General features: G+C 43.6%; 1 long non-coding RNA gene across 1 annotated transcript in view; it reads left to right on the top strand.

Annotated features, from left to right (window-relative positions):
* LOC135318477 (uncharacterized) overlaps positions 1–6,818 on the top strand; it is an 87,490-nt gene extending 80,672 nt beyond the window's left edge. The window contains exon 6 of the long non-coding RNA XR_010378527.1: positions 4,717–6,818. This is a non-coding gene — a long non-coding RNA (uncharacterized LOC135318477). The remainder of the gene's footprint in view (positions 1–4,716) is intronic.
* Positions 6,819–14,965: the final 8,147 nt, after the last annotated feature.

Raw genomic sequence — 14,965 nt, 5'->3', positions numbered from 1 at the left:
CCTCTCATATTTCCTTGTTATTCACACTTTACAGATAAGGAGACTGAGGATTAGGTCTTCTCTCTTTTGGGGGGAGCTCATTATGAATGATGGGAAGTTGTAAGGAAAAAGATATTGATTCATCCAGAGAAGACATTTTTTTGAGAGTCAGTACTGAAGAGGGTGATCATTGTTTGAGTGAGACGAGCCCCGGGTTGTACGGAGTCAGCATCCCTCTCCTGGACACGGCACGTGTAGGGCTGCATGGTGGGTGAGGTGGTGAGGCCGCGCAGGGAACACGGATGCCGGGCCGTTGGGCTGTGCTCAGGCCGGTGGGGCTTTCTCCTAAGGGAAGTGGAACGTCATTGTCAGATTTTAAGTAGGGGAGTGGGGTGCTCTCGTAGATCACTTTTGTCTTGTAGAATGCTTAGGAACATTTAGAAGGCTCGGCAGGAGGTGATGTGATGAGTCAGCGTAGGGTGGCTGCGAGGTGAAGCAGTGTTCAATTTTCAAGCAATTTTCAGTCCCAGGTTTGTGGCTCAGTAGCCGTTTCACTTTGGATGACACACTCAAGGAGGTGAAACAATTTATCTTATTAATTGAAGCAGTGATATACCGACTTCCCAGGACTGCTGTGGAGATCCAGTGAGATAACATGTGCACAGTGTGCAGCTTGGTCCCCACCACAGAGTCAGTGCTGAGGGAGTGCCAGTGAGAACCTGGTAGGTGAGGTGTGGGTGATGGGACTTGTTGACTGAGGAAATTGGGCCCTGAAGGAGGGGTCCAGTCACATCTGTGAGTGATGGGACTGAGCTGGGAGAGGCAGAGAGACCTTCCCCCCCGACCAGGAGTACTGGGCAGGACGGCTATGGGAAGAGCACCGTGAAGTCAGCTCTTTGCAGGTGGAGTTGGAGGTGCCCTTGAAACATCTAAGTGCAGTGCCACAATCACAGAGGAGGTCTGGGCCTGGGCTGTGCATTTTCCTATAATCTCAATCCCTGAGGACACCAAGGTATTGATCATTGAACGTGAAGACATACTTACAGGACAAGTGAATAGTAGTATCATCTCTGTCATCAAAGCTCACGTCTCTTTATTCATCACTCACTTTGCTAATTGGGTACTTACAGAGCTCACTTCACCATCCTCACCTGGGCTCAGGCTCCACAGAAAAGATCTTGTGAGTCTCCCTCTTTTCCAGAAGAAAACACATTTAGCTGGTAGACTTCTCTACCTCGCCAGACTTAGAATTTTAGTTTGTTGATTTAATTCTGTTTTCTGTTGGCCGTCTTCTGACAGGAGAGACATTTTACATCAAGGTCAGGTTTCAATTAGCTGTTACTGAGAATTGCTGATCTGATCCATAGTGTATGTTTTCTATTAACTTTGTAGAGTACTTATCATTTTTCTGTCTTTGCCCTTTAATTTTGTTTCCTCTTCAATGTTCTATTCTATTTGGGGCCTTATTTTATTTTTTAATTAAAAAATGTCTGTTAGCAGTTAAGAAAACAAAAGCAAAGAAAAAATGCACATGATAGCTAGATTTAGAAAATATCTAGTGTGTTTTCTGTCTCGGTAATGGAGGGTTCTAGAAACTCTTGAAAACCTTTATTACATAAGTTCCTTAAAATGCTGATTAAGAAATAAGACCTTCCTTCCTCATCTTTCAAGCTGCACAGCTAATTGTCAAGAAAGTGAGGGGAAATCCTCAGAAGCCAAGTCAAACCAGAAAGCAGGGATTCTGGGAGATACGTGAGCCTTAGAAGCCCTGGGGGGCTGGTTGGCTCCTGAAGTGAGTTTCAGTTGCCTTGACAGGAGGGCAGGAGGTGAGCCCCAGTCCTCTCACACTGGGAGTTGGATGGCTGTTCTTATGTAAGGCCAAGCACGTCCTGAGAATCCTGCTTTATAAAAGGGTGAATTAGAAAGAAAAGTAAAAAAGCATTCCTCAAGGCAAGGAAGTAAGAAAAGTCAATTTTTTTTGGAAGCGGGGAAAAATAACATATCCAATGTAAGTATTTAGTTTAAATCTGTTCTGGCATGAGAGTGACAACAAACTCCTGGCAGAAAATCACAGCTCCTCCAGGAAAGAGAAGTTGTGTTTTGAATGAATCAGTGGGCAGCCATTCCAAAAAAGGTCTCCAGAGTCTTCTGGATCAAGATACTGGACCCAAACACCTCCCTTCCATGGTCTCATTTAAATAACCAGAAAGGTTTTAAAGGAAAGAAGCCATAATCATAGTTCTATTTATTGACATTAATATATGCTAGGAATTCAGAGGTGACTATGGAGTTGTCTCCTCTTTATGGACCTTACTTTCTATTTGACATAGTTGGGGAACTTGGTGGAGGGTGGTGTTAGTCTGTTGCAGTTAGCCAGGAGAGGAGATTAAGAAAACAGTGAAGGGTGGGTGACATTTTTAGCTGAGGACAGTCCTGTTCAGTTGGCTTTTAATTGCAGACTCGTTGAGTTGTCACTGAAGGGAATTGATATTATGGAATTTGGACTTAACTCAGGCCTCTTCAGAATGGACAAGTGAACCTGGAGAAAGACAGTCAAATCTGTGCAGACATTAAAGTCCACGTGAACGTGCTCCAACCCTGAGCCAAAGATAGGACAAGTAGGCAGCACTTCTTGAGGACAGAGGAGTGGTGTTTAAGGTTCTCCAAGAATGAATCCCAAGGAACCGGGATGGCCAGTTGTCAAACTGTGACTTTGCTCTTTGGACTGTGTACCCACCGAGGTTATTGGCCATTTATAGGTTTCCATTTCTCTTTAATACATGACAGGTGATGAGGACGTGGGCATACACTTTTGACACCTTGTCGAAGTGACTGGGTATCTGCCTAGAAGCGTGGGCACAGCTGTGGCTGCGTCATACATCTTGCCGCCCATCCCGCTCCCCGGCTCCGTGATCACGGCAGAGTGGTTCCTTGATGACCTGTCCGTCTCCTCTGTGACATCGTAACCCAACAAAATACCGGAGCGTATTAGCTTGGCTTTGTTCTTTTCCATCCTTCCCTTCGAATGATGATGACTGATAATGGACCCAGTTACGTTTGCAGATGATTTACACGTAGGGCTTTCAGTACAAACCTTGTAATACCCACTGTGTGATCTAGAGAAGAAAGTTACATTCTTTCCAAATTGTTTTGATGCACTTATGTGGGAAAATGATGTACGTTTCAATATGTATTTCCTCTCTGAATCATCATGGCTCGAGATGAATATTTGTAGACATGGAATGAGTTTTCTGTATTTGAACTGTATGGTCCCCTAAATTCTCCCCAGCTTTTTAAAGTCATCACTGGAGTGCTACCTCCAGAGTGTCCCAAAGCATCCACCGCTGCCTGTTCTTCGGACACTATGAGTTTCCAAGTTGGAGAAGGCTGCTGGCTGTTGAGGCATTCTCTGGCACATCTCTGGCTGGCTGATGTGAACTTAGCACACAAGACTTGGCAGACAGTATCTAACCACGGTCATGTCCATTTCTGGAACACTCATGGAGGATTTTACACCTATGCTAGTGGAATACGTTATTTCATTTAGTTTTCCCAACAATCATAATTAGATTTTATCACCTGTATTAATAAGGAAACTGTCAAAGTGAGTGACATGCAGACTTTGGACTGGAACACGGGTCTTTCTGATCCCTGTCTCTGTTCCCTCCCCGGCCTATCCTTCCAGATGGCCAGGAGACTCTTCCTCAGTCTTGAGTTTCCCCCTGATATTACCACTCTCTTTGTTTCTGGAGAGGAAAACAAGTCTAAACTTACTTTCCAGTTGGAAATGGAATGGAGAGTTAGCGTTGGAAGCCGGGAGAGTCTGTCCTGTGATGAAGCGGTCTCTGAGCCACTTCCACTGGGACGTCACGTCACTGTCTGGGCCCCTTGCACAGCCTGTGCACAGGTGATAAGCCAGATGTGCCGAGCAGTCCTCCCGGACAGGGCAGTGAGTTGGAAATGAGTTTGGGGATTTGGTTTCATTACATAGGTTCCTGAGGGCCTTGGCCTGGCACTTCCAGTGGGAGCATTCCCTGTCCCACAGACTCGTGCTCTGGGCCCATGCAGACCTGACGTGGCCTCAGCCTGAGGCTCAGGGCCCATGGTGATGAGGAGCATTTTAGTCCAGGGTCTGCTGGAGGCTCTGACACTTCTGGGCCGTGGAAATTTGTCCAGAATGATAATAATTCCTCCCCGAGTTTCAGATTTCCTTGCCTGTGAGCCGGGGTAGTAATAGTTTCTGAAATGATTGTAATGATTCAGTAACGGGCATAGCGTGTGCTGGCAGGTAGCTGGTGTTTAAGGAGCAGAAGTCGCAGTCACTCTGTCAGCCTCTCAGTGTGTTCTCTGTGCTTTGAGAGGTTGTGTGTTTGGTGAAAGTCCCTCCCAAACCCTAGGGTCTAGATGAACTGTTGTTCCTTTACTTTCCCGTCCTTTTCCTCTTTCCCTTCTCTGTGTCCCATGTTTAGGTAGCAGATTCCTCTGTTTCAGGGAATACGGGCCTTTCTAGTAAAAGGAGAGACGGAACGTGGAGAGGTGGGGCCCAGAGGGGGTCTGGAGCATCTGCACAGCCCTGCTTCCCTGCATTTCTGCATCCGGTCCCATCAGTGCATGAAGTCATCCTTCCTCTTCCTTCCTGTGTCATTGGGTCTCTGTTTTAAGGGAAAATTTTTTACGGGTCTTTTTTCACTTACATGTTTCGTTCAGATGCTTGTTGCTTTTTTCCCTGTGCTTCAGCATTCCTAGGAGAGAATTCAGCAGTGCAGCATCCTCTCCGAGCTCTATGAGTTGATCGGCTTCCACCGCAAGTCCTCCTTCTTCAAGCGGGTGGCCCCCGTGCAGCGCGCGGCCCCCGGCATCACGGAGCCTGGCGGGAAGGCCTGCTACCGACTCCTTCTGCAGACGCTTCCTGGCTACAGTCTGTCGCTGGATCTGCAGGACTTCAGCAAAGGTGTTGGAACTAAAACATTGCTTCAGTCCCATTAACCATGCCTGGTTTGGGCCCTGCTGTCCTGTCTCATCAGGGTGAATTCTGATTCGTTTAGAACAGAGCTCAGCAGACTTTTTCTGTCAAGGGCTTGGGAGTAAGTATTTCAGGGTCTGCAAACCTCCTGATCTCTGGTGCGGCTGCTCAGCTCTGCTGTTCAGACGCCAGAGCAGCCGGACATTCCACACACCCACAGAGCATTATTAACAGCGGTGGCTGGGGCTGGATTCAGTGTATGAACTGCAGTTTGTCCCCACAGCCTCCTCACTATTGACGCCTGCACCAGAGCGTGCATTTGCGACAATGGGTGAACCTGCACTGACACGTCATCATCACCCAGAGCCCAGACTTGACACTAGGATTTACACTTGGTGGTGTGCACTCTGTGGGTTTGGACAGATGTGCAATGACATGTATCCACCGTCACAGCATCATACAGAGTAGTCTGTCTTAGTTACCTTAAAATGCTCCGTGCTGCACCTCATTCATTGCTCCTTCCCCTCTAGCCTCTGACAGCCACTGATCTTTTAGTCTCTGTGGTTTTCCCTTTCCAAGAACACCATACAGTTGGAATCAGACAGTTGCGGAACCTTCCCAGATTGGCTTCTTTCACTTAGTAATATGCATTTAAGGTTCCTCCATGTCTTTCCATGCCTTGATAACTCATTTCATTTTAGCACCAAATAATAGTCCATTTTCTGGCTGGACCACACTTTATCCATTCACCTACTGAAGAACAGCTTAGTTGCTTCTGAGTTCTGGTGATTATGAATAAAGCTGCTATTAACATCTGTATGCAAATTTGTGTGTGGACATAAGTTTCCATTTCGTCGAGTAAACACCAAGGAGCACAATTGCCGGATCATATGTTAGGAGTACGTTTAGTTTTGTAAAAAATTGCCAGACCGTCTTCCAAAGTATCTGGGCCATTTTACATTCCCACCAGCAATGCATGAGAATTCCTGACGCTCCACATCCTCACCAGCATTCGGTGCTGTCAGTGTTCTGAGTTTTGGCAGTTCTGACAGGTGTGCAGTGGTACCTCGCTGTTTCAGTCTGCATCCCCTTGATGACAGATGCTGTGGAGCATCTTTCCATAGACTTCTTTGGCATCTAGATTTCTTCTTTGATGAGGTGTGTGTTCTGGCATTTTGCTCATTTTTTAATCAGGTTGTTCATCCTTCTTGTTGAGTTTAAAGAGATTTTGGTATATTCTGGATATCAGCCCTTTATCAGTGTGTCCCTGCCCTTCACCTGCAGCACTGGAGTTGTCCTTTGGGTCTCAGTGGAGTGTCAGCTCTTCAAAGAGGTTCCCTGTCTTCCCTCAGCCTAAATACTGTCCTTGTATTTTTCACTTTCATTGACACATTTTGTTCTTTTTAAATAGCATTTCCCATAATTTGTAAGTACATTAAAAAAGGGGCAATGATTGAACACCACCTCCCCCACCAGGCTGTGTGCCCTGTGAGAGCAGAGGCCCTGTCCCCACTCACCGTTTCCCATGACAGCACATGGCACATGTCCATGTAAAAGTGTGTAACATGGGGCCAAACCTGATGAGCAGCTATGACGACATTTGTTGGCTACCATTTATTGAGTAGACTTTGTTTCTGATCTTAATTATTAAATCACATGAATGAAACTTGTTTGTTTTGAAAAATAAAACAACAAAGCACACCTCCATTTGATTGGTACTTTCTATTTAGCCTTCTGACCCAGGAGGGGATGTTCACCATCATTTTGTGGAGGAGGTTGGGGAGGTAAAGTAAGAGAGTGAGATCAAATAAAGTAAAAATGATAACTATCAGTTGGCTTTATTTTCACTAAGACATAAAAGTTACTTTAAACCCTATCTCAGCTGTTGTTCTGTTGTTTTAAACATTTCTCATAGAATTAAATGGAAGCCCACTAAACCCTGAAAGGGAAATTGTGTGCTCAGGTCCTGAAAAGTGTTTATGTCTATTTCTTGAAATGCACATTTTCCCTGCTGGTTACAGAAAGTCGAGGCGGGAACACAGCCGTGCGCTGTGTGTCTGCTGGCTTCACGGGCTGCTCACTGTCATTTTCATTTTCTTGTGTTGCATTTATGAAGGTTTTCCATGAGATATATTGCTCAGCCTTTTCCTGAATGAAGGATTGAATTTTCCACAGGAAATCTTATGAAAGAGAGTGACAAGGCACATGGGTTTCCCAAAAAGGAATACTTGATGTAATAAACTCTCACTATGGTGAACTTTTTTAATACAAGCCAGTTGAAAATTTTATCACTAGGTCATAGGCCACAAATCTGTCTTAAGAATAAAAAGATTCAAATTTTATAGAAGAAGCAGTTTGAATCAAGTAGAAATTATGATTTGTACACTAGTTGGTGTTAGAACTTATACTCAGTCTTATCATAATTGCCTGTGGTAGGAACTGGATTATTATTTATTTATTAAGAAAAAATCCACTAGGTGCTATTTGCCCCATTCTTGATGCGGCAGTGCTGAGGTTAGTTAATTTGGGCCATTTAGGATTGTTAGCTAGGTTTTCCGGACATTGATTTCAGCCTCTTTAGCTTTTTTACAGTCTCTTCTTTTGTATCGGCCTTTGGTCTTTTGACAACGTGGAAATACTGCACGGATCTGCCTTTCCCTTTTTTCCTGTCTTTGTGGGAAAAGATTTCTGAAAGACAAACTACTAGGATATTAAGGATTTTGTGTGGGGTAAGTTTGTTCAGTTCTAAGGATTTCAATTAATATGTATTAATACTTGCTATTCAGCTAATGACAGTAAAATTATAAACTAACTTAAGTATACATCAGTAAGTATAGTACAATCAGCCCATCACCCAGATTAAGGAATTCACAAACTTTTCCATATTTCCTTTATTCAGACCTTTGTTCTTTTATTTGTCCTTTGTTGAATTATTTGACAGCAAATCCAAGAAGACATGTCATTTTACACTATGTGCTCCGAAGTAGGCATGTCTGAAAAATGAGGGCCTTTTTTTGATCAGGTTTTTCCATTTGACCCATGTGCTCGTTAAGTACCAGCTTTATCAGGCATCTCACTAGGCATTAGGGATCCTTGGGGCAATGAGACAGTCCTGGCTCCCAAGGAAGTTAAGGGCTGATGGAAGAAACCAACAGAGGAGCTTGGGTGCCTAAATTAAGGTCCCTACTGGATGACACCAATTGGACAAAATTTGTGCACAATACAGTAGGATTCACAGAAGGGACTGGTCAGACTTGTAGGGCAGGCCGTGAGAGAGGATGTCAGCAGGGCTACAAGAGGAGGACTCATTTGATCAGAATCTGAAATCCTTTCTGCCAACCTTTCTACCAAGCCCCCAGGGCCCATCACACACAACCCTGTGCTGTAACTGTTTTTGATTCCAGTTACCACATCTCCTTCAGGAAGGATTTTAAGGTGGAAAATATTTAAAATCCGTAATTGTTGCCAGAAGGGAAATAGAACAAGGAACATGTAAACAACACAAATGTCCATCAGCACATGACTGGATAAAGACGAGGTGATACATATATACAATGGAATACTACTCAGCCATAAAAGATGCCATTTGCAGCAACATGGATGGACCTGAAGACTGTCATTCTAAGTGAAGTGGGGTGGAAAGAGAAAGAAAAATGCCATATGACTTCATTTATGGGGAATCTAAAATTAATAGCAGTAATAATAAGACCACAAGTTAACTAAATATTGTTTTGATTTCTTGAATATATGCAAGCACATCTGACTGTCCTTTGTGATTGGATTACCATATTCTGTTTATTCTTTTGTAGATGTCCTTATTCCTCTGGTAACTAATTTTAAAAATCTAAAGCTGTAATCTGTTCTTAGAAACAATAATTAGTACATATATTTAAACAAAAAATGCAGTATGCTCTATATATGTATTTGCATGCAATATGTTTATGTGAAGTTGAACTGTAAAAATTCTACCTAATAAAACTGAAAAAAGAAAAAAAATAAAAAATTTATTTTAAAAAATCACCCCTCTTTACATATTAAAACGTTCATTTCTGGGATTCTGTGAAAGACAGCATGGAAGTAGGTTTTTAAGATTTTCTCCTTGTTCCTCGGTGAGCAGCCTGGGCTGCACAGCTCGGCCGCCACAGGCACCCAGGACTTGCCGGCTTGCTCCTCACTTGTTGGGAGGAAGATTAGCTGCTTCAGGATATTTATGCTCTTAGAAGTTGCTGAAAACCCCACAGAGCTTCTGTTTACATGGAGTGTATCTGTCAATATACCCCATTTTAGAAATTTGAACAGAAAATTTAAACCCAAGAACTGACAAGCACATGCTGTCCCAGCACATGGTCAAAGCAGTGCTGCCACGGTGGCGTGTGTTGGTTCTAGAAAAAATGCACAATACACTCAAGAATGAGGGTGAACCCACAGATCTCATCTCAGCAATGCTATGAAGAGGTGGGACCCAAAGCCCCTAAAACAGTGCTGAAGTCCCCAGATGTCTCAGAACACACAGAGCCATGGGATCAAGAATCCAGTGTCTCACGGATCACCAGCTGTGGAGACCGCGTCCTGGGTCAGGAGGAGCAGAATTAGGGATAGAAGGCACACAGTCCTATTGACAGCAAAGCTTTAAAGGTTTTGAATTGACTGAAAGTTTGGCAAAGATTTGCATTTAGACTACTACATTTCCTCTCCTGGAGACGTTAGAAGGAAAACACTGATTAATAGATGATGATTGTAATGGATTAATTATGATACTGATGACATGGACTGCGAACACTAACCCTGCACTCAGTGTAGACTAAGCCTTTTATGTACACAATTCATTAGGTCTCCACACCCCTGCAACGTGGCATTAAGCACTCATACAACCATGAAACCAGTGACTATAAAACAGTCACAAGCCTTCCTCTCCAGCATGAGGTAGCAAAACCAGCAAGGATTTTCAATGACAAAAGCCAAAATCATATATTTTTGGGAAAGAAAGCAAATGAAACACTGAAGAACAATAAACCAAAAGAGCAGATAGAATGGAAAATTTTATTGAAGAAAGCAATGATTGATTCAATTAAAACAGCTAATGTCCCTGGTATAATTGAACCATCAATCCAAATTTTTGGAAAAGTGGGTTGTGAAATTACTGTTTCATTTAACATTGGAATTCCTATTTGGAGCAATTTGATATGCACCACTGGTGTGAGGTTAGATATTTAGGTAAATAACAATATTCCTATTTTTTAAGTTAACAGGAAACATAACACAGGACTCCAGATTTAGGGAGAGAATGCAAAAAACTACTATCATACTCCATCCAATAAGGACAAGTGTCCCTGCGTCACCAAAGCAATGAGAATTTGCACAAAGAAAACACAGTTCTCCAATTGTGACAAATACAAGACCGTGAGCCATGAGTTACGAGAACAAGCAACTGTTTAAATGCCATGGGCAAATTTTTTTTATCACCTTGAAAACATCACTGATGTTTTAGGTAAGAAAAATAATTGTTTTACTAGCAAATCCAACTGACACAGGGGTTTTTCCAAGTGAGAAGGTGATTCCAAAAAGTGCAGTAAAATGAGTAAAGATGATCTGCGCAGTGACGGAAATGGTCTTAGACTGACCAGCACCACGATTCCGGGTTTTACACTTGCTCTCTGCTCGTCAACTCTGACACAAGAACTCATCAAATGATTGTTTTTTCTTTAGGGGAAAAAAAAGATAAATAAAATCTAACTACAAGATGTAGTATGTAAAGCTGTAATGAAGTTGTCTAACCTTATGATGCAGCCAGTGTAATGTAGCACTTATTCGGGCACTAGGATTTTTTAATTTATTTCTTTTATACCCTATTTCTATCCTAAAGGAGACACTTAAAGTTTTCTACTTTATTCAATGTATCTTGTGAGGGTTGTGATATACACTGGTATGGCAGTTTTAAGGGATTCAAAATCGCCTCTGTGGTTGTGGTCAGGAAAGACAAGGCTCCCTCACAGCTGCGACGGAGAAGGAATCCCCGGAGTCAGCCTCCGGGCAGCTTCCGAACCGCATCTGCTTGCACTTGGCACAGGACACCATAAGCAAGTGTAACTCTGACAAGGAGATTTCCCCGGGGACCTGGGAGGTGCTCAAACATTCTGAAGCCACTTGTTTCCCAGTTAGGTAAGGCTTGGAAAAATAGTTTATTAGAAGTGACTCCCTTTGTATGTGCCTTTTGCCCTGAGAGGTCACTGATTAGCATAGAATATAAAATACCCCATAATATAAGAATTTAGGCACCACATCTTTCCATCTACCTGTCTATTTGTTTATCATATTTATAGTTAGGTTACATTTTCTATGACGTTCACTTCTGGGCACCAGAAAAGAAAGGTTACAAAATATTTATTATAAATAGGGGGGACTGGTTCTAAGGGTTAAAAACCACTACTGCTAACAATAAAAACCATATAATAATTTTAATCTCAGTTGCATCAGACCTTCCAGAATTACTCCCTCAATTTCACTGTTAAAACAGTAATGGAATCTCTGTTCTTCCAAGACTCGGGCCTGATCGCCACCCATCCAGACATCTGTCTGTGGGTCCCTACTTGTCCTCGAGGCCCCCGAACACACCTTATGGGGTGCACTTTCTTCAGTGTCCCTACTGTAGGGGAAACCTGGAAATCCCAGGCACTGTCCAGGATTCACACCTACCTGCAAAAATCAAAGTCATGTGACTGAAACGGGACAACCCAGGTGGTGTGATAGGGCTGAAAGCTCACCAAAAACAGGTTTGGGGGCCTAACCCAAGCCCTCCAGCTCCTAACATGAAGAAGGACAGGGAGGCCCAATTAGCCACGAGACTGGGGGGCTTCATTATTCCATGAATAAAGGATTTGTGCCAGTGCCACCTTTAGACAGGGAACCCCAGAACCCAAACTTGGAAGCACCCCGTCCCCTCCCCTCTGAACAAATATTCTCTCAAGACACGTAGTGAGAGATGGGAGCCCCGATGAGCTCTGGAATAAGATGCGACCTGAAAGACTGCTGGTGACAAATGGTGTGGAGCTCGGGCAGCCCCCAGGGCCACCAGGCCTTCTGGTACCACTGATGCCCACACTTCCATCCACAACAGTTTCTTCAGGACACTTATGCATACATAACCATCACACAAAAATGATTGCTTAGACATATTTTAAGAGAAATAACATTATGAGAATGCCAAATTCATGACAAGTCAGAGACAAGACCCCAGAGTATTTACTGAATGAGATCTCATGTGTGCTCTGCAGTGAGCTTTAAACCCTTAGGACACAGTCATGGAACAGTAGGCATTTTCTTTCTTTCCTTCAAGTTGGCTTTACTGGAGAACTCCGTAGACACAGGAAGACTCTGGATCCCACCTCTACTATTTACACAAAGGGCTCATCTCACCATTTGGAGTGGGATCAGCGATGGTGCGACCGGCTTCAATGTGCGCACTCCCGTGCCCAGCTCCCCGAGGAGCAGAGCTCCCCCCACAGGAGCAGAGACCCCCAGGAACAGAGCTCCCCCCACGGGCACTGCAGTGCCTGCAAGAATCAGGTGTCTGATGAGTGAGCCTGGGGCGGGCAAGACAGGAAGCAAGCTCTGCTTCCTCACGCTCTGCAGGTGATCTCTGTGTCATCTTGAATAAATACAGTCAGCATTAAAGATGTTTGTCAAGAGGATAAAAGGTAAGGCCTCCCCAAATCTCCTCCCATTCCTTTAGTGGGAGTCCTGGTAGAACACATGGTGACAAGAGATGCTGGCTTTACATGTGCATGTTGCCCTCAGGGCTGCAGGGGAGGCCATGGTGCTGCCTCCGCCCCACCTCCTGCCCTCATCCCCCAGACCTCACAGGGGCCGCTGACTCGTTTCTCTGACTTTCTCTCCTTGGTATTGCTGCTCTTCCAGCTTTTAAGAGCTCATAGGAACCTCACCAGAAAATCTTTAAGAATGAAAGCAAATCAAATGAAATCAACCACAGAAACACACTGCCTTCATCATTACTTTACATTTTAGGAAGAAATTCTTGAAGACGACTCCCTGACCTGAAGGGGTGGATGGAGGAGAAAAGAAAAGAAGACAAGCATCTTTGGCCCACAAAAAATGAGAGGTAACCAGATGGTGGCTAGTTTTCATTGCACCTCTCTGCCCGCCCCAATTTCACATGCCCCTCCCAACTCAACTCATCAGAAATTGACTGAAGGAGACGGCTTTGCAAATTTATTGGAAGCCAAAGAAATCGCTCCAGAAACAGTCTCCCAAACCCAGCGAGAACACTGAAAACTGAACAGTGCCAGGATCTGAATACTAAAACACACAAATTCAAACTCCGACACCCTCTCTGGTGGGTGTACTTACCGTGCTGGTGTCGCCGTGAAATTTGTCAGCATCCAACATATAAAAATGAATGAGACACCAGTTTTCAACATCTCAGTCCCTCTGAAACAACTGGTAGTCAATTAGCGTTTGTTGGCAGCAAAAGTCGATTTTCTCCCCTGCACGTGGAGGTCAACACACAGAAGAGACTGATGATCCCCGCTGCGAGTGTAGCTAAGTGTGTCTAAGCAAACTGGCTCCATCAGCCTCCTGATGAGCAGGGGAGTGTGTGAGCCGCGGGACTCTGCAGACTAATGGCCAGGCAAGGAGGGCATTTCCTTACTTTGGGGAGAAAAACGCGGAAGCAGCACTCGCTGGAAATAAATTCTAATTAAAATTTCAGGTGCAGTTCCTGCAGCGTAACTCACGCCAATAGATGAGGCTCCCTCCATGCTGTCCAGTCATGTGAGCCAGGCTCATTATTGTACCTGTGTGTTTGATTTAGCAAGTGAATCATGTCTGTTTTCTGGAAATTACATGAAGGTGGAAAACCTTCCAAACATTTTCATTTATTTGCTGTGGAATTTGTTTAATCCTCTTAAGAACACTTACAATGTCAACCTTCTTAAATAAGCATCTTTGCCCGAGAGACATTTCCAGGCACATGCGCCGAAACCTAGGACAACCCAGAAGCAAAATCAAATCCGTTTCAGCTGCACAGCACCGCAGAATGCGTCCAGTTTGCGAGTCAAGGATTTTTTTCTCCACACCCTTTTACTCTTCTGCCCAAATTAATCAGCCTCTGCTGCTCTTGTATAGTGAGTATCGTATGACTCATCTTCTCTGCCTGTATGGAAATGGAAGAGATACTTCTACCCAATAAAATGTCATAGAACTAACCACCAAAATTATATATATTAAAAAAAAAAAAGCCAGGGCTTTGTGCTGTCCAGGGATATGAATCATTTATTTAATGTGTCAATTGTTACAAGAATAAACTTTTCTAAATATAAAACCTCCTCAGAAATCTTCAAGTACTTTTCAAGAAAAATATCACAGAAAATTTCTGAAAAGTATTTAAAGGAAAATCATTTTTAACTGAATCATATTCTAGGCACACTGAATAAATTCTCTTTAGAGAACTCCTACTTTTTTTTTAATAAATGACCTATAAAAATACACCCAGCATTAATCAGTAAATCTTCATTCATTATTTTTAAAATTCTTAAGGCATGCTATTTTTCTTAAATCAAATGAGGAGGTATTCGCAAGCCAATGGACAACGGAATTACCTAAGAGGACACTATAAAGCAGCAAGAGCAACTAGCACTTTGCCAAGCATTCTGCCTGAGGGTCACTCGTACCATCTCATTTTGACCTGACAGCTTGGTGGTGAGCTCCATCAGCCCATTTAACACATGAAGAAACTGAGGCTGTAGGTGGTCAAGTTTCCAGTACTTGATGGAGCCAGGATCCAAACCCGGATCTTTGTCTATAGAGCCTGTGCCTTTACCAGATCACACTTACATTTCTCACTCTTCAAATGCACTCAGTCCCTGAGGTAACACACCTTCCTTGCGTTTCTGAGAGTTTTAGGAAGTACTGAATTACAAGGACTAAGCAGTCATTTGTGTGGGCTAATTTTTTATTTTCTGATTTTCCTGAATCAGCTCAGGCTGAATTCACTTACGAGAAGTCCTG

This window comes from Camelus dromedarius, chromosome 31 (genome assembly GCF_036321535.1).
Source record: "Camelus dromedarius isolate mCamDro1 chromosome 31, mCamDro1.pat, whole genome shotgun sequence".
Lineage (NCBI taxonomy): Eukaryota > Metazoa > Chordata > Mammalia > Artiodactyla > Camelidae > Camelus > Camelus dromedarius.
The sequence above is the reverse complement of the archived record's forward strand: the minus strand, read 5'-3'. Positions and strand labels throughout refer to the sequence as shown.